General features: G+C 45.8%; 1 long non-coding RNA gene across 1 annotated transcript; it reads right to left on the bottom strand.

Moving 5' to 3' along the window:
- Window positions 1-760: 760 nt before the first annotated feature.
- LOC310756001 lies at window positions 761-20,503 on the bottom strand. The gene is made up of 2 exons (XR_014544628.1): window positions 20,260-20,503; window positions 761-1,843 (listed from the first exon to the last, which is right to left on the bottom strand). It is a non-coding gene; the product is annotated as an uncharacterized lncRNA (long non-coding RNA).
- Between the last annotated feature and the right edge of the window lie 344 nt (window positions 20,504-20,847).

Below are 20,847 nucleotides of genomic sequence, written 5' to 3'. Positions count from 1 at the left end.
TTTCCACTTTTGCCTCTGATCGCAGCCAACCCTGGCAAGTGGCCTCCCTGAGGACAGTCCAGAAAGGAATGCATCCTCTGTTGGCATTAACACTCTCTGCACACTCATCCTTGAGTTGGCTTCTTGGAGGTCACAATGAGCCTGCCAGTTTGGGGCTGCGCTCTCTCATACCCATAAATCAGTCTTGCTTTTTTTTATATACTCTCATTTCACTGCCATCTCAAGCCACTGCTCCCTCATCCCTGACTCTGGGAACTAAACTCTGCAGATGTGGATTAAGCTGCTTCTCTGCAGGTGAGGTCCCCTTGGAGCTCTGATGCAGAGAGGCCCACTGTGGGAGTTCGTAGCCTCAAGAAATGTGAGGCTCAATACACCAGCTGGAGGCAGCTCAGGTGCCCCATAGTTGGGCAAAGCCCGGCACTGAGAAGCCTTAAAGGACAGAAGGTGAAAAGTAACTAGAGAAATGACGCACAACAGATGGGCCAGGCCCCTACTGGGCAGAAACCAGCTGGGAAGATTTCTGTGGCTCAGGAATATTAGTTATAACATCTGCAGCCCATATTCTTGGAATGGAGACCTGGGCTAGAGGAATAAGCCCTAAGTGGGTTAAGACTTCCCTGCTGGGGCTGTTAAATTTAGTCACAGTGATTTACTTAGTTACCCTCAGAGGAATTATTTCACTGGGTTTGGGGGATCACTTCTTGAACTTGTGGAATTCTACGGTTGCTGCCCTTTCTTTCTTAAAGTGAATTGATCATGCCAGGGTGACGGAGCCCTTTAATCCACTTTAACTGTCCAAAGCTAAAGTTACAGTATGCGCTTTAATCCCATCTGCAAAACCTTGGCAGTCTGGATGCACCTTTAAAATATTCCCATGTCCAGAAGCACTGGGGGCATATAAGTGAACGTTCAAAGGGAAATAAAAATAAATCGGCAGGCTGGTGACGCTGACAGGGCTTCTCCACTTTCCAAGCTGTTTCTTGCTCTCTTCTTTACCACTGCCCTGAGATGAGAGCTGGGTTGCAGTGCAGCCCAATGGCAAATGCCCTGGCAATTGCAGCAGCATTAAAATGGTGAGAGGGGGGTTTGACTATACTCTCCCGTTGCACACACCAAAAGGAGTAGGTCCTTTTGCTCTTCCACTCAGCATCCTCCTCCTCCTCCCCACTTCTGCACCCTGTAGTCATGCCACTGTACTAGTTAGTCTCTCTGTTTCATTAACTCCCCGCGTTAAGAATTGCCTTTATCCTGGTGGTTTACTGCTCCTTTACGATGCTTTACAAGATGTTCTATTGAAGCTGCCCTCAATGTTTTTGCTGAAACACGCGAGGCTGTGTGTGGATATTGATATATGAGCATTCATGCAAGTATGCCATAATTGCTGTGCTTTTGTTTGCCTGCAGTGGAAGGCGTCAGAGGGGGGTGACAACAGAAGCCAAGATGGGAAGACGAGGACTCCAGTATCTCCTGCAGCTTTGTCCAATTGCTTCTGTCGTCAGTCCCTGTTGGAGCACCAAGGAGTTCTCTGTGGCTGTCTTGCAGCTTAGGGAAATCATATAATGCTAACGCTCAAAAGATGCTGTAAGCATCTCTTTTCTTTTAATGTACAAGGCATGGCTGTTCCAAAACATAGGCTAGTTTTGTGCATTAGTCCTGCTTCAGGGGGTAGACTGATGATGCTCCAAGGCTGCTTTCAGACAGGTGGCTCCCTGCACTATCCAATCATTGATCTTCCATTGTAGGCAGAATTGCGATTGACTTGCAACACCATCGGGAATATTGTGATTTTCCTGTGTGTATATCCTGCTATGTTCTGTCCAAAATGGTAGGCATGGCATAGCTGCTGTGGGTAGAGAATTTGAAACACACATTCAGTAACCTTCGTGGTTTTATATTCCCAGTTTATTTTTTAAAAAATTATCTTTTAATTATCACCAAGACATATTCAACGAAGGAGCGGTATAGTGCTGTAACACTCTTCTGATATAATGCAGATTTTTATTATGGTGCTATAATGCTTTAACATCATACTACAATAATGCTATAACGCTATACCAGCCTATCATTAAAAACCAAAATCAGAACCCAGAACTTTTTGACAATGAATAAATGAACTAACAAATACAAAGCCAGGACTGCACAATATTGCCCAGCACATACAAATGTTGTATCACATAAGCGCTGCATTGCAATAGGATTACTTTCGTGATATGGCATTGCTCACATCAAAATCCTGCCATTTTGACTGGTCCTTTCTTATGTGTGCAATTTTTCACTTCTATTACAGTCTTTCTGCATGTGTCACTTTCTTGCAAACCTACTTTGTCATGAGTTCTGCAGCCCGAAGAATGCATACAGCCCTTCTTTCCATGGAAGAACGAGAGGGATAAGGAATGCTCATAGAAATCCTGCAAACAGGGAACTAGTCACTGATGACGAATGGGATCTACTCACACAATTCTGCAACTTGCAGTAAGAACAAAAGAAGTGCAAGGGGTGATCTACTCCAGCACCCTCTTCTCACCATTGGCCAAACAGATGACAGTGAGAACCTCTAAGCATGCAGGACACAACCTCAACAAGACAATTTACAGTCTAGGTTTGGTAGCACAGTTTACCTTCTACATTTGGACCAGGCAGAGGGAAGACAGCACAGAGAAGAAAAGAAAGGGGAATATGAGCAACTACTGTTCTGTGTGCCTTGGGTTTCTTTCAACTGAGGATTAGCAGCTGAAAGGCTAAGGCAAAAGTTTCACAGAACAGGTGACGGTTTGAATCTGCTGGGGAAATGAAGATGTAAGTCTGGCTTTGGCATTTGGGCAAACCTGGCTAAAGACAAAAATGAAAAGGAGACTCCCCAGGAATATGTTAAATAAAGAGATAGCCTTTAAGCATGCACAAAGTGTCTCTGCCTCACAACTGGATAAATACAGCCAGCTCCCATGGTTTCAAGGAAGAGTTCAAAGGTTAAAAAAAAGATACAAATTGTTATGCATCAAGCTTGACCCCCCCCCAGCACCTCTCTGTCTGGAAACTGACCACTAACAGCAATTTTCTGAGTGCTTACTCAGAAGTAAGTACCACTGAAAGCAAAAGTTGGGTAGCCGTGTTGGTCTGCCATAGTCAAAACAAAAATTTTTTTCCCCTTCCAGTAGCACCTTAAAGACCAACTAAGTTAGTTCTTGGTATTCCAAGAACTACCAAGAACTAACTTAGTTGGTCTTTAAGGTGCTACTGGAAGGAAATTTTTTTTGTTTGTTTTGAAAGCAAAAGGGCATTCTCAAGTATGAGAGCTAACAACATGAAGTCACACTGTGCTTGCCTACTCTTAGATAGGGGATGGGGGAGGAAATTGATTTCTTAATTGAGAAAGTGCCTAATGTACATTTCTTGGACCAATACGTGAACCAAAATTCAATTAGCCTTAGAGAGGTACACTTTTCTGAATTTTGCGATGCAGTTCTCCAACTAAACATCTGAGAATGGGGAGGGGTGTAGCATCTCCCCCATCTTTCACCAGAGCCAGGTGCTGTGAGAGACCTCAGCAGTGGCCACCTAGTGAGGAAGTCCTGGCTTGTGTGGGACTAACATCTAGCTGCTTCAGCAGACACTCCTAGGCCAGGAGACTCAGCTGCAGAAAGGCATTTGTTAGAACACCAGAGAACAAAGTGGAGAAACATATATACACTTTTACCCCTCCGTGATGACTGTTGTCTCACTGTCTGTTCTATTGTGTTTTAAATATACTGTAAGCCACTTTGAGAACTTCCCTTAGTGATCAGGGTATGCTCCTAAACAAACCATGTATACAAAAATGCATAGTTTAGGTGAAACTGTTTATAAAATGCACACATTCGGGCAAAGAAGATGCAGAAATGCATTCTCTCAGGGGAAATCTCTTTGTTTGCGGAAATGTGTCTATTAGCCATAACAGCATACAAAATGCCCGTGTCAGGAGGAAGAATTCACACCAAAGTGCTGACCAATTTTCACGAGGATTTAAAACAAAGAAACAAATCGCAAATTGCCGTGAAAATGGGGAGAACGGAATGGGAGCAGTGAGAACCCGAGAGAAGCAGAAATTGGCAGATTCTTCCATCCTTGCTCCTAGGTAAGTGAATGCAGGATTGCAGCCTATGTGTTAGTTATGTCCATTAATTTCAGTGGCTCTGCTCTGAGTCTAACTAACGTCGGATCCAACCCCTTGTTGCCAAGCTCCTCCTGTATGTCATTCAAGTAAATAATTTGTTGACTTGTGTAGCCTGTTGGCTGGTTGTCAGCCAGCACCCCGTGGCTGAATTTCCCAGCCGGTCTTGCTTTGGATTATCACCCACATGGTAGCAGAGCCACAAACTGAACTAGATCACCCTTTCCGTTTTGATCCTGTCTTTGGAAAATGGGAGTGTGACTAACGAACCCCACCAGCAGCAGGAAGTCTCTCCCCACCCCCCCCGGACAATCTCAGGACATATCCATGGAAAATGGTGGATTCTGCAGCAGTGAAAAGAGCAGGCTTTTTTCTTTTTTCAGCTTCTCCTGAATGCATTGTCTATGCTCCATTTAACTGACAGCACCTCTCTTTTTGTTGGACAACATAAATAAGGAGCTGCTGTAGCACTGCTTGCTATGAACCCTCCACACAAAACCCTCCAGTGCCTCCAGATTCCTCTCAGAGAGAAGGAGGATTTTGTTTGTCATTTATAGGGAATGCGAACCGGGGAGCCGGGTGGGGTGGGGAGTTTTTGCTCCTCGTGGCCAGCAGGGGTCTCTAGCACATCAAGAATTGTGGCAAAAAAGAGCCGAGGGAGACAAGGTTGGAAAAATCCACTTATTTTTCTCTGCTTCTGCCACATACAACGGTCGGCAGCAAATTGGAGGTGGAAGCTTCAAATCTCCTCCCTTCATGTGTGAAGGAGAGGGGAGCCTTGAGGTTTGCCATGACTTGTTCACAATCTATGGACGGCTAAAAGGACCCCCACGACCACCCCCAAAAACCTGCTGGTGTCTGAGCAACCTGACCTTGGCTGAGGTTGCTTCCCGACGGGGGTTTATTGTGGGATCCTGGCTTCTCATGCAGGCAAGTTTCCCCTGCCCCCAGTATCCACATGATGCCCTTGCCATCAAAATGCTAGCCTGTATCCCCACCCCTTCCTAATTTAATCTAGATTTTCCCTCTCCTTCCAGGGAAAATCTGATTGGTTAGTGAAACAAACATCCAAACCTATTGCCAATGGCCCATTTGCAACACCTTAACAACCTGTGTTCAACTACTAACCCCCTGGTCTGGAAGCTGCCCAAATTAGCTGACGATTGTGCTGCACAGACCCATGATCCGAAGCCACCATCCCAAATGCCTTTTTAATGGTGCGTTAGTCGAAACCACTGAGCCTCTTGGGCTTGCCAATCAGAAGGTCGGCGGTTCGAATCCCCGCGACGGGGTGAGCTCCCGTTGCTCGGTCCCGGCTCCTGCCAACCTAGCAGTTCGAAAGCTTGTCCAAGTGCAAGTAGATAAATAGGTACCTCTCCAGCGGGAAGGTAAATGGCGTGTCTGTGCGTTGCTCTGGTTTCGCCAGAAGCGGCTTAGTCATGCTGGCCACATGACCCAGAAAAACTGTCTGTGGACAAACGCTGGTACCCTCGGCTTGTAAAGCGAGATGAGTACCACAACCCCAGAGTCGTCTAAAACTGGACTTAACTGTCCAGGCACCTAGGCACCTAGCTGACACGAGGCATTCTGCAAAAACAAACAAACATGATGATGATTTTTAGAGCCAAAAGAGTTGTCAACAGACCTACCCACGTAGAAAGGCAAATGTGAAAAGCAAATAGAACGCAGAGAGAAAAGAGGGATAGTGGAAGATGATCAAGGGTGGAAACTGATGTTGCAGAAGCCACAGAGAGCTCCTGCAGCTGTTCTGTGCCCCTTCCACACTGCTTCCTTATAGTGGCTCAGTCCAGACAATCCTGTAAATGATGGTTTGGAGCCATGGCAGGCTACACGTTTGCATGTCCTTTCCTTCACAATCGAGTCAGAAGCTCCCACTTCAAATCTGTGGCAAACCATTGCCTGCTGCTTCATCCAAATGCTGTGTTTTGTGCAGGATCACGGTTTGCGATGTGTTGCTTTCACAGTGCAATGTTCGCTGCCTTCGGTCAAGTTAGCCAAATGGAAATGTGAAGTGGAAGCTTCTAATCTCTTCCCCGCACATGCATGGGGTGGGGGTGGAGAGGAGGGGTCCTGTGAGGCCCGTGATCTCTGTGGCCCATTCTCATGCCTAACATCAGCATACAGCATCCTTGGGCAGCTGATGGGGCTGTTACCTATACCTGCTTTGGCCTTCCTTTAAAAAACAAGTGAACAGCTGATTCTGGGAACTGCAGATGGGGAGGCTGTAGCTCAGGGGTAACACACATGCTTTTCAGTCAGAATGCCCAGGTTTCAATCCCTGGTATCTCCAGGTCAGGCTGGGAGAGAACTTCATCTGCAATTCTGGAGAACAGTCTGTGTTGACAATACTGTCAGGAGCTCGGCCTACACTCGAGTAGGACCCTGGTAGAGACACATGCCCGACTGGCATGTTCTCTCCCTCCTGGTCGATCGTTCGGGAGCTTCAAAAGCTTTCTTCTGCCCGAACATCACAGCGACCGATGACAACAAACATCAGCACACTTAGGGATCTGCAGAGTCTTCGCAGCTTGCATAACAGACCTCAGCAACTCAGCATTTTGGCTAATCTACTTTATTTACATATAAACACACACGGAGCACTGCAACATGGCTCCCTCTCTCTCTAGCATCAGACAGCAAAGAGAAAAAGAACAAAGGACAATAGTCCCACTTCACGGAACACAGTAACACAAACATCCTGTCTCTGTCACTTCCCACTTTGTCGAGTCAAAACATACACCGTCATGTGATAGACAACAATCCCATGACTGCAATCACGGAGCAGGAATTCTAACAAATACTGACTACTGATATAATTTGTTATAAAGCAGTTTCCTATGCTCCTAAATGTTTGGCAATGCTCCAGAATTATGGGATATCATAGGGGTAATTGTGGGAAATTAACATGGTGGTTCTCCTCTGCCCGGTCCTGATTCAGAGCATTCCTACTCTGCTCAGGCCACACAAATGTAGGAGACGATCCACTAGAGATCCCTTTGCTGGGACCACCTCAAAACTAAAGCTGGCCCTCCGCATTTCACACAACAGTAAACCATGGTTGGTCACAGTTAGGGATGGGAGCATCGATCAATTTTGGTTTTCTCAGTTTTGTCATTTTTTCTGACTCTTAAATTCAGTTCTCCATATTTCTGCAGCAATTTGGGATTTTCATTTTTAAAAGAACACCCTCATGGAAATCCTTCCTCATTTAAGTGCAGATTTCTCCTGAAGAACACATTTTTGTATGCAGTTTCATCTAATGTACACATTTTTGTAAGCGTATCCTACTATAATGTTTCCCCCCCTTGTCCTTTTCACTAGTGTGTTCATTTTTATTTCCCCCAGATATATGCATTTTTGTAAGCATAGGTTGGTTAAATTTCAGATACGTGCGAATTTTTAAGGATGGTTGAGTTTCAGTTTTCACATTGCTTCAGAAGGTGCAAATTTGATAAATTTGACTTTAAATGCAGACCGAATGGAACCTCTCCCCCACCTGTAGTTACGGGGGGTTGATCCATTAGGGCAAAATGGGGCACTGCCCCAGCAACCTCTGTCTACCCTCGGCCAGTCACTACCAACCTGCCTTCTTAAACCAAATCAGAGGGGTGGCTCTGGCTGTCACCTTCCTCCTCCTCCTTAGTCTCACTGTTGCCTTTGTGCAACTCAGGAAGGAGGAAGCTGGGAACACAACTAGAATTAATTGGTCCTCCTGTTCCTGGCTCTGGCTCCACCTACTGGTGGCCTCCTACATTCCGCCCTCCGAGTTTCAACAGGCACCAGCCAACACTGTTTGTCATTATGTCCAAATGCAGCCAACACCTAGTGTGTGATGTCGTTTGTCACTGCACTGTGCATTTTTGAAACGGTGTCTTGCTGTTGATGTTAACTGCTGCAGGGTCCTTGATGGATAGGAAGTTGTGCCGCAGATATTTTAAATACTGTATTTTTCGCTCCATAAGACGCACCAGACCACAAGACGCACCTAGTTTTTGGAGGAGGAAAACAAGAAAAAAGATATTCTGAATCTCAGAAGCCAGAACAGCAAGAGGGATCGCTGCGCAGTGGAAGCAGCAATCCCTCTTGCTGTTCTGGCTTCTGGGATAGCTGCACAGCCTGCATTCGCTCCATAAGACGCACACACATTTCCCCTTACTTTTTAGGAGGGAAAAGGTGAGTCTTATAGAGCAAAAAATACGGTAAGTACACCCCATGCTAGATGTATGATAAAGAGAGAAAGAACAGGATCATGCCACATTGACTGCCCCTGGTCTATAGAGCTATGGAAACAATCTCAGATCTGTAACTTTGATGCAGTACATATTACAGGGAAAAACCATGAATCTTCGTACTTACATAACAGATACAGTACAGCCACAGTGCTGTGGAAGAGGACTAGGAGGATCTGTCTTTTGTACGATATGCGAAATGGCCCTCTGGGGTAAATTGGATATGACAGCAGCCGACCCTGCTCCTGTGTGTGTGTGTGAAGTTCACTGCCAATTAATCCCAGCAAAGTGGAAGACGGGGATGGAGTGAGATGGGAAACTTCAAGCACCACATGAAACATAGAAAACTGCCTTGGACAGATTCAGCTCATTGTTCTATCTACCTCAGCGTCGTCTACACTGACTGGAAGTGGCTCTCCAGGGTTTCATTTTTAAAAAAATAATAATAATTTGTATTGAATTTTACAATTTTATATTCCACACAATCACCATTATCACAAAAAAACATGTATAAGCCCCAGTCCCCTGACTGACTTCCCTCAACTTCCCCTTCTGGTTCGTTAAATATTTATTTCTCCTGCCTGTTTTATTCTACTTCGATTTTATAATCTTTTACCTGAATATTATTACATTCTTATCATTTTTGTACCGTACTTCCCAAATCACATCTTACATTTTATTGTTTCCCCAAATGTTGCATCTTAGCTTTTGTCTTGTTTTCTTGATTGTAAATGTTTACTCAAATCCTGCTAGTGAGTCCACTTCTTTACAATATTTCTGTAAATTTACAGAAGTGGACTCGCTAGCAGGATTTGAGTAAACATTTACAATCAAGAAAACAAGACATGTACAATTCCCAGTACTTTTAAAAGTCTCCGTTGTCCTAATCTCTTAGTTTTCCAGTTAGTTTCACCATTTCGGCATATTCCGCCAGCTTTTCTTGCCATTCTTCTTTTGTTGGTGTCTTGTCGTCTTTCCATCTTTGGGCCAGGGCTCTCCAGGATTTCAGAGCAAGTTCTATCCCAGCCCTGCCTGGAGTTGACTGAACCTGAGACCTTCTGCATGCAAAGCAGGTACTCTACCAATGAACTACAGCCCTTCTCAGATGGGCTGGCTTTTGTTTTGTTTTGGGTTTCTCCCCTCGTAGGGTTCATAGAATTGTAGAGTTGGAAGGGGCCCTGAGGATCATCTAGTCCAGGGGTCAGCAACCTTTTTCAGCTGTGGGCTGGTCCACCGTCCCTCAGACCGTGTGGTGGGCCAGAAGCTTAACATGAGTCAATGGTGTGATTCACCAGCAAAAAAAGAGAAGCTAATGCTATTCTAGGCTGCATCAGTAGTGTCCAGATCAAGGGAAGTAATAGTACCACTCTATTCTGCCTTGGTCAGGCCTTATCTGGAATACTGTGTCCAGTTCTTGGAAGGATATTAAGAAGCTGGATAATGTTTCAGAGGAGGGCAACCAAGTTGATCCAGGGTCTGGAAGCCAAGCCTTATGAGGAACAGTTGAAGGATTTTTTTCAGCAGGGGGCCGGTCCACTGTCCCTCAGACCTTGTGGGGGGTTGGACTATATTTTTTTTTTTGGGGGGGGGAATGAATGAATTCCTATGTTCCACAAATAACCCAGAGATGCATTTTAAATAAAAGCACACATTCTACTCATGTAAAAACACACTGATTTCCTGGACCGTCTGTGGGCCAGATTGAGAAGGCAATTGGGCCACATCCAGACCCCGGGCCTTAGGTTGCCTACCCCTGATCTAGTCCAGCCCCCTGCAATGCAGGAATATGCAGCTGTCCTATACAGGGATCGAACCTGCCAAGTTGGTGTTATCGGCACCACGCTCTAACCAGCTGAGCTATCCAGGCTCCTGCTACCTTTCTGTGATCAATCAATCAATCAGTGACTTTAAAATGGTGCTAGGGAAGGGCAGAAAGCATAGGCATGAGGAAGGGTCCATCTGCCCCCTCCTACCCACCCATACTGTGCATTGAATCTCCCCTTCAACTCCCAGCTTTGCCGAGATTTGTTATGGCCCAGGTTGGATCAGGCTGTGTGGTGCCTAGTTGCTGCCTTGCGGTGAAGTCATATGCCTGTTTATTCAGATGTTACTCCCACTGCCTTCATTCTTGCTTTATCCTTAACTGAGTGTTTTCTGAGTGGCTGTGGCTCTCTGCCCATTTACTTTGACATAAGTCAGTAGACACTTCTCTGAGTAGGCATGTATCCTTATACTAGGCATTTAAAAACTAGGACAATTTAAATGGTGATAGGTGTGAAATTATTAAAATAGTTTAACAGTGCAGATTTTATAAAAATGCATGATCCTTGTGGTGGATCCATCAGAAAGAACTGTGGTGGGTTTTGGAGTTACAGAACTAATCAGGAATTTAAGAAAAAACAATGGGGAGTAATCTTCTTCTTTGGCGATCACGCGTAGCTGAGTAAGATTGACTTCCATAAACACGGTTTCAACAATGAGTCCGTAAGTGACTGTGGAGGACAATTCTGGATCCACACGTCCTTCCACAGCGGGGACATTGGTTTCCGGGCAGGAGTTGAACATAGTGTGGATTTGCCAAGCATGCCTTCCTTGTAGCACATTTCTCCCTTGTGTCCTGAATTTGAGTGTCTTCAAAGCCCATGACACCTTTGGTAATGGCTGTTCTCTAACTGGAGCACTTGCAGGCCAGCGTTTCCCAGTTGTCAGTGTTTATACCACATTTTTAAAGATTTGCCCTGAGGCAGTCTTTAAACCTCTTTTGTTGACCATCAGCATTACGCTTTCGGTTTTTAAGTTTGGAGTAGAGTAGTTGCTTCGGAGAAGGGACGCGGGTGGTGCTGTGGGTTAAACCACAGAGCCTAGGATTTGCTGATCAGAAGGTCGGCGGTTCAAATCCCCGCGACGGGGTGAGCTCCTGTTGCTCAGTCCCTGCTCCTGCCAACCTAGCAGTTCAAAAGCACGTCAAAGTGCAAGTAGATAAATACCGGTAGGTACCGCTCTGGCGGGAAGGTAAACGGCGTTTCCATGCGCTGCTCTGGTTCGCCAGAAGCAGCTTAGTCATGCTGGCCACATGACCTGGAAGCTGTACGCCGGCTCCCTCAGTCAATAAAGCGAGATGAGCACCGCAACCCCAGAGTCGGTCACGACTGGACCTAATGGTCAGGAGTCCCTTTACCTTTACCTTTTAGTTGCTATGGAAGACGATCATCAGGCATCTGCACAATGGCATAACTGTAGGCTTGTTCACATTTGTACTTGTCCCATTCCTAGAAAGCATGGGGTCAAATGGTTTTCCACTTGTCCTGTGCTTTCTAGACATGGGTCCAAGTCGTTTTGCCTTTGTCCCTCTGGGATTCCCTGGAAAACCCACACTTTAGTGCTAAATCGGAACAAACGGTAATCCTCAAAAAAACCAATTGCTGTTCCTTCTGATTTCTTTTGATTCCGTGGGCTTCCCCAGAGGAAAGTGACAGGCCAAACAGAAGTGTGGGGGAGCTTAATATTTTATCTGAACTCTGAGAATTTTGATTACATCAGCATTATGGGGTGTGGGTGGCTCCACAGTTTAGAGGAGGGCCTCAAGCATATGTTGCTTTTGGGTCAACAGTTCTAGTGGAGCCTTCACTCTAGTCAGCAGATTGGATGCTGTCAGGTCCAGGTCGTATTTAAGATGAAAAGGTTTAATCATGAGAAGAAAACAAAAGGATAGCAGGAGATGGAACACTTAGATTCAGCCCTATTCCTTTCTTTCCCATCCCTGATTACTCATCACTGGATGAAAGTCTCAGTGGGTTGGTATTTAGGCCAGGGATGGGGAACCTGTGGCCCCCCAGATATTGCTGGACTACAGCCCCCATCATCCCTCACCGTTGGCTATTGGCCATGTTGGTTGGGGCTGATGGGGATTGGAGAACAACAATATATGGAGGCTTACAGGTTCCCCACTTTGACTTTGAACAGTTACCTGCTTCCCAGTAGTGATGTATGGAAGTGAGAGCTGGTCCATAAAGAAGGCTGATCGCCGAAGAATTGATGCTTTTGAATTCTGGTGCTGGAGGAGACTCTTGAGAGTCCCATGGACTGCAAGAAGATCAAACCTATCCATTCTGAAGGAATCAGCCCTGAGTACTCACTGGAAGGACAGATCCTGAAGCTGAGGCTCCAATACTTTGGCCACCTCATGAGAAGAGATGACTCCCTGGAAAAGACCCTGATGTTGGGAAAGATGGAGGGCACAAGGAGAAGGGGAAGACAGAGGTCGAGATGGATGGACAGTGTTCTTGAAGCTACCAGCATGAGTCTGACCAAACTGCGGGAGGCAGTGGAAGACAGGAGTGCCTGGCGTGCTCTGGTCCATGGGGTCATGAAGAGTCGGACATGACAAAACGACTAAACAACAACAACATATACTGCCTTTTCTCCATGAAGATGGTGGAAATTCAACAATTGCATCGGAAGATCTATAAGGGCAGGGAAATTTGTTTGTTATTACTGAACTACTTATTGTGGAATGCCTGATAAGTTTCTGAGAAGTCTCAGGGTTCATAAGAGCACAGTTTTGACAACCGCCACCCTAAGACCTGTCCAGATGAAGGCATTTTCCAGGAAGCAGATTGTGATCCAATATGCCTGTTTTCCCTTCCTCAGAACTACCACACAGGCATTTTCATTAGCTCACCCTGTTCTTGTTGAGAATCTTATCCAAATTCTCCAGTTACAGCAGGTGCTATCTTCCTTCCTTCTTCAGCATGGGTCTTCCTTCCCATGTAAATAAAAAAGTAATCTGAGAAGGAGCTTGTAGATGGAGCTTGCCTCTCTATGATAAACAAGCATGACCTTACGCACTTAAGTCAGTGCCAGGCTATTAGTTTGCCCTGAGCTCACCTCTAGGTTGTGAAAGACCAGTGGGTAAGATCTAGCCTTGTCTTCCTTTACCTGCTAAAATCAGGGTTAAATTATATATGACATTCAATTCAATTCAATTCAAAATCCTTTATTAGGCATAGCACACCACACATTATCAAACAAACATCATATACAGACTGTATAAAATACGGGCTCAGCGAACACAATTTATCCCAGTCCTATTCTTAACTCCAAAAAATAAATCGATGTACATAGATAATATAATACAACACAGCAACATCACCTACCATTAAGAACCACTAAGTCTCTCTATCATGGCCCATTCTTTCTTCATGGACAGCAGACAGCACTCAAAAATTCATTCATTAAATGTATTATTTGACATTTCATATAGCTTTTTTATAAAAAAAATCAAAAACCCTAAACACTGACATCTGCTGGGGGCAGGGGACAATAAGGACTAGCTATGCCACAGACCTGACAAAAGTCACATACAGTGGTACTTCAGGTTACAGACTGCGCTAACCCAGAAATAGTACCTTGGGTTAAGAACTTTGCTTCAGGATGAGAACAGAAATCGCGCGGTGGCAGTGGGAGGCCCCATTAGCTAAAGTGGTGCTTCAGGTTAAGAACAGTTTCAGGTTAAGAACATACCTCCTGAACGAATTAAGTTCTTAACCTGAGGTACTTTGCTCTGTCCCGAGAGGGAAGCTCCAGTGGCCATGAATGGAATCTTCCCACACCCAATAGTACTGTTATGAGTTTGGGGTGTTAACCTGGGTACCAGACACCTCTCATCCCTGGATCCAGTGAGTTTTAGAATTTAATCGGGGCATCTAATTCTTGCAATAGCCAGGCTAGCCTCCTGGTGAGGTGATAGCCTGGGTGATGAGCCATTAAGGGACATTAAGAGCCTTGGTACAAGACAACAGATGCGTGGGGTCCCCCTCCCTCAACAGATAAAGCCAGAGTTGTGAGTTTGCAGTGATGTGACCTAGGAAGGAAAGCAGCAAGCTGGAAAAAGAGGGGGAGAGCAACATTTGAGAGCAAAGTTTGATTTCTGTTGGAGGCTGCAGCTATGGGAGAAACCCCTTTGGGGGTTGATGTGAACCTCACCACTGTGGGCTCAGGTTGTATATAGAAACCATGCATCATAAAGACACCACAGTCTCTGCTGTGCCTCATTCTCAAAAGGAAACACGAACCCTGTGTATGTGCCTGGAACCCCAGGAAACTTGAACCACCTGCAGATTAGGGTGGCATGCTACAGTATGTTTGGACCAAGGTTGCTGGAAAACTCAGCTTGTAATGGACATGGAAGTAGAAATTGCTGCAGTATGCATTATCATTAGAAATGAAATTCCAAGGTTGTGTTTGTTTGTTTTTTTAAAAAATGAACTCTCACAAACTACCGTATTTTTCGCTCGATAACACGCACCTGACCATAACACGCACATCGTTTTTAGAGGAGGAAAACAAGGGAAAAAACATTCTGAATGAAACAGTGGATGTATCATTTTTGTGCTTCATGCTGTGGCCACAGACATGTGATCTGATGGTGAATTTGGGGTGACCCAATGCAAAAATCCTGAGAATCCCTGTGGATCCATGCTTTGTAACCACGTTTTTGCACCATTGCAGCCCCAGGCAACAGTGGGTGTGTGATTTGGGGGGGGCAGGCTGTAGCCATGGACATGCTATGTGATCTGATGGTGAATTTGGGGTGACCCAATGCAAAGATCCTGAGGATCCATGTGGATCCATGCTTTTTAACCACATTTTTGCACCATTGCAGCCCCAGGCAACAGTGCGTGTGTGATTTTTGGGGGGCAGGCTGTAGCCATGGACATGCTATGTGATCTGATGGTGAATTTGGGGTGACCCAATGCAAAGATCCTGAGGATCCATGTGGATCCATGCTTTTTAACCACATTTTAAGTGGGGAAGGAAGGAAAAATACAGAATGGACAAGGAGCACGAGAGGGGTGTGCAGAGAAGCAGCTGGCTAAGAATGCAGGAGAGGGGTATAACGGGAGGGAGGAAAGGAAGGCAAAAGTTTTCCCTCACCTACCCACCCAAGCCAGCCAGCTCTCTCTCTCTCTCTCTCTCTCTCTCTCTCCCTCCTGCATGTTTTCAGCAGCACCGGAGCACAGAGACGACACTCTGCTTGCCTGGAGGGGAGGGGCTTTCCCTGCTCTTTGTTCCGTTTGAGCAAACACAGCAAGGAAACAGAGGAGGGTGGGCAGTAAGACCCTGAGGCAGAATGCAGGAAAGCAGCCACTTCCTCTTTTCAGGTTTCCCTTCTCCGAGACGCGCGATTTGATTTTTGCCTGATTTTTTTGCCATTTGGCTCCAGGGACCACACATTCGCTCAATAACACGCACAGACATTTCCCCTTCCTTTTTAGGAGAAAAAATCTGCGTGTTATAGAGGGAAAAATACGGTATGTCTTTAATAACATTGTTTTTAGAATAGTTTTGATGTTTCCTTTACATTGCATTCACACGCAACCCACTATGTGGGATCAGCTGATGGGTGGGGAGTCCAGTCCTGATTTCTGCATCGTTGAGCTGCATCAGTGCCAAGAAACACAACAGAAATATGGCAGAAATGACAAAAAATGCTGCTACAGTAGACAGCGAGACATAAAAGGTGGTATTTAGTGGAAACAGCAAGACATAAAAGGTGGTATTTAGTGGAAACAGCGAGGCATAAAAAGTGGTATTTGGTGGAAACGGAACTGCATCAGAATGGAAACAGCGCTGATTACACGAGTTGGAGTGGAAATTGCTGTCTACTTGCATCCCTAGATAAGAGCGAGGGTTCATTTTTCGTGGACTCTTCAGTGCTGGAGGAAAGAGTTAACTCTACTATATTGTATACTGTGCTCCCAGTCCTACTGGAGGTCCTGGCAGCATGTGATATCAGATTGTGTCACACATAATCTGGGCCTTCATCAGGGAGGCAAATGCTGGCTCTTGTAATCATGTTATGCTGGGTCTACTGTGGGCTGAGTTCATGGCACATGGTGTTGCTGTTCTCCAGTAGGAGCCCACTTGGTGAGAAGGAATCTACCCTGGAGGGGAGGCCTACCCAGTGGCAGCATGGGAAAATTAATTTGTGCAAAGCAAGATGGCAGGAAACTAGAAGGACCCAGAGCCGCAACCTCTGGGCTCAGGAAGGAATTGAAGTGGAGATTTTAGAAGGAGCCCCAGATTCAAGGCAAACTCTGGAAGAAGATGGAGTAGCAGTTAGTGGCTGGCTTGACAGGGTATGTTTCCTGACCCAGCAGAAGCTGGCTGTTTGGAAGAGATATCCTTCTAGTGGCAGCACTGTATCAGGATCGTATTATAATGCACCCAGTGTGTTACATGTGGGGAAATTGCTTTGCAAAAATGTTTATATTAGGCAAAACGGCATACAAAAATGTGCGTATCAGCAGAAATTCACACTGTGTACTGATGAATTTTCATGAGGACTCTCAAAACAAAATCCACAAATTGATGCAGGAATGTGGAGAACTGAACTTAGGACTAGAAAAATAAGGCACTGAAACCAACATGTTTGCGTATCCCTGGTGAGTGCTGAAGCACATCATTAGTAGCATATATATCTTTGGAACCTGTTAATTTATTTTAGAAATACTTTATTGATTTTATTTTAGGCATTTAACTATTGCCCTCCAAAATATCCCAAGGGCAGTTTACACTGTCAAAGGAATGAGCTAATCAAACAATGAAAAATACAAAATAGATAAACAGCAGACATAGAAAAACACTCTGTGCTGTAGATGGCCTCTAACACTCCAGAGCGAGTCCATGCTTTCTCTCTCTCTCTCTGTATATATATAATTTATTGAAAAAAACTATGTTGACTAGAATGTGCTTTTCGATTTAAAAATGACTCTCTTCCACTTTTCTGTATTGTGACAACAACATTCACAAGTGACACACGGAAGAATAAAAGGTGCTCTCAGAGAAGCAAACGAGGCTATTCGAGATACTTCATCATCTTCAAGGGTGCCAGCAGCTTCCATCCCATTTTCGATCCCAGAGGCGGGGGCTCGCCAAGTTCACAAGCTATACCAAGTTGCAACAGCCGCGCTCCCAGCAGATCCAACCTCATCTTTCAAAGGGCACATGATTTGCAACTTTAAACTTGCAGGATGTGGATAGCTACAGGCTCAGTGCCTTGCTCACCACTTCCATTTGGCCAGTGAAATATACTCAGAGTCGCAAAGTGATTTCATGCTCTTTATTCAGCTCGTAGTGGTGAGGAGGAATGAATGAAAGTCCCCTCAAGGTATCTGCTTTATATACATTATTTACACAATGGGCTGCACATGATTGGCTAATTCCGGAATTCTACTGTAAGCCAATCAGGTTGTGGATTCACTTCTATCTGGAGCATGATTGGGTGGTTCCTGCCAACCAATCATACTGCTGCATTGTTCTAGGACCAATCAGACTGCTGCATTCTGAATCCTATTGTTCTAGGACCAATCAGACTGCTGCCTTTTGGATCCTATTGTTCTAGGACCAATGAGACTGCTGCAGTTTGGATCCTATTCAACTCAGTACATAACAGCCAGCAAGAGTGGAGTTCTCAAATGGGCACAGCACTTCTCAGCTTCCTCCTGTTTTTAAAAAGCCCTTCTATGGGCAGCCAAGGCAGAGAAGGTGGAATGGCGTTGGCACTTCCCACCCCACCAATATCCTTCAAAAACCAAAATGTGGGGCAACTATCTTACCTCTCCTCTCCTCTCCTCTCCTCTCCTCTCCTCTCCTCTCCTCTCCTCTCCTCTCCTCTCCTCTCCTCTATCTTTGTCCTACACCAGCCTCCCATGCAAATCCTTCCCTCCAGAAAGGAGCAGAGGAATAACATCATAGCTAAATGGAGTTGCAAGTGGGTGAGCCCTTCCACCTCCAACAATGGCTCTGTGCTGCAGCACCAAAAAAACCACATTATACCCATCCCTCTGCCATAGCTGTCAAGCTTCCCTTTTTTGGGGGAAATTCCCTTATTCCAGCGCCGTTTCCCGCTGCTATCCCAGATTGTTAGATATCCCGTAGACTATCCCCGGGACAGGTGCGGCTGCTGATCCCTTATTTTTGAGGCTGCTGGTCCCTTATTTTCAAATCTGAAAGTTGACAGCTATGCCCTCTGCTTGCTTTGGGTTGGCGACCCCTGGCTTAGAAGATTGCCTGCATATTATGCAATCTTAATAGAAGATGTAGAGCAGTGTTTCCCAAACTGGGTGATACTGCCTGCTGTGGGGAGGGGGGGGGGCTGACTGGAATAATCGGTACATGTTTCATCTTTTGTGTAATGACTCTTACTTTCAGGCCGGGAGCAGTTGCAGGATGGCGACAATGCCTCCCCGGGATCCAGCGGTCGTGCTGTAGGTGAGGGGTTTCCCCAGGCTTGGTGTGAACCCTTTTCAGCTTCAACCAGGCCTGGGAAGTGGATTGCAACTAGCTTGCCTGTTTGGCCAGTGGCAGGAAGGCTGCAGCATTGGCACTACCCGTGGGGCGGATCGGACTGAGCCGGCCGGCTTAAAGAAGATAGATTTCCAGGGGAGCACTGGATATTTTTTTCCTGAAAAGGAGGCAGTAGGCCAAATAAGTTTGGGAACCTTTTGGAACCTAGAGATGTCCTTTTTTGAAAGGAAAGCTCAGAGTTTGGGGTCCCTCCTGGCGTGGGTCCTGGTGTAATCACGACATCATGAATCTGGCCCTGCTAGGACCGCAGGGATTCCTATTGCCTGGTGTCCGAACAACTCACTTATCAATCAAAGTTCTGACTTCACTCATTGGCTAAAACCACAGACAGGCGGGAGCAGCCAGGCAGAAATTATGTGACACAAATTACCGTATTTTTTGCTCTACAAGACTCACTTTTTCCCTCCTAAAAAGTAAGGGGAAATGTGTGTGCGTCTTATGGAGCGAATGCAGGCTGCGCAGCTATACCAGAAGCCAGAACAGCAAGAGGGATTGCTGCTTTCGCTGCGCAGCGATCCCTCTTGCTGTTCTGGCTTCTGGGATTCAGAATTTTTTTTCTCTTGTTTTCCTCCTCCAAAAACTAGCTGCGTCTTGTGGTCTGGTGCGTCTTATAGAGCGGAAAATACGGTATTTAGAAGGGTATCTTCACACTGTGCTTCATAACTTGTTTTCTAGAAGGGCTAGAGACTTACTCTTTATTTTAAAAACATGAAATCCGGTGCCTCTGTTCAGGGGCATCAATGAAGGCCTTCACAGGCGCTGGATTGACAGTGCCTCCACTGACTTTAACTGGGGTATAGGAGAAATGAAGGGTGGAAACAGTGCAACAAACTAAAATACTAGAATTCAACTGTGGCAATTCATTGTTTGTAGCCATGTTTCAAAAATATCTTCTGTGCTAACGATGTATATTAAAACCTCAGCTGCAGGGGCCTCTAATTCTGGGCATACTGTGGGTGGTTTTGCCACCAGGACCATTGCAGGCATGGGAGACCTCAGGTGCCAGGGCAGTGGCGTAACGTGGGCAGGATCACAGGGGCGGGTGTCCCAGGCTCAAAATTCTTAGGGGTTCAAAAATTCAAAAGAAAAGAAGAAGAAAGTAGTAATAATAAATTTAAAAAATAGTGCGCCTTCCCCATCACATAGAAAATCTTCCAACGTTAACATGGGCACACTAAGGAGCTGATTTGGGCAATGGTTGGTTGCGAGGGCTTTAGAAAGATACCCACTCCTGATCAATCCACCATCCCACATTCCACCATGCACAATGCTCATGGGGTGCCACTGCTGCCACTTGTATAGGTCACTGAGCTATTGCTGCTTCGTTCCAGCCTATTGACAGGCAGTGCTGAGGATACTAGCTTTGCCCTGGGTGCTGGAAACCCACGCTACACCACTGCATCAGAGACTGGATGTGTCCCTCCAAGCCTCTGGATCTCCCTTGGGATTGTCCCCAGTCCACACCCCAGCCCAGCTCAACTTCATACCCACCTTGAGCGCTTCTGCTTCGCCAGGATGTATTCTTGAACTCTGAGAATGCGTCTTGGTGGGCTGGATAGATGGAAACAGGCATGTGTGTGTGTCCAGCCCCATCCACCGTTGCCAGGTGGCCTCCAGAAGGTTGCCCAGATGGGAATGTGTCCCTCAGTCTGACTCAGCCACCACTGAGCTAATGAACTGGGGGTGATATGGCACTGTTGTGCCTGGTTTGTGCTTAATGATCCAGTGGTGTGTGCGTCGCTGTCATTGTGAGTTCATTTGCACCCTGGATGGCATGTGGGTGTCATCTCTGGCATGGTCTCTGATTGGTGGGTCCTGAAAGAGTTTTCATTGTGACACTGAGAGGGTGTCTGTCATTTTCATCCTGTTCCCACCCCCGGTTTGTATGTTCTGCTCCTCCCAGCATGAGTAAGCACTGGATCCACCACCACATCCTGATGCAATGTGGGTTTTTAACATGATTGTTTTGTCTTATATTATGGCACTTTTCTCCTTCTGTTTTTGAATGCTGCTCTGCAGAAGAGCAAGAATCTCCCCCATTTCCTTTGGTAATAGCTTGCTGGTGGAGAACAGCTTAAA

The sequence above is a fragment of the Podarcis filfolensis genome, assembly GCF_964270895.1.
Source record: "Podarcis filfolensis genome assembly, chromosome: 2".
NCBI classification, from domain to species: Eukaryota; Metazoa; Chordata; class Lepidosauria; order Squamata; family Lacertidae; genus Podarcis; species Podarcis filfolensis.
The sequence above is the reverse complement of the archived record's forward strand: the minus strand, read 5'-3'. Positions and strand labels throughout refer to the sequence as shown.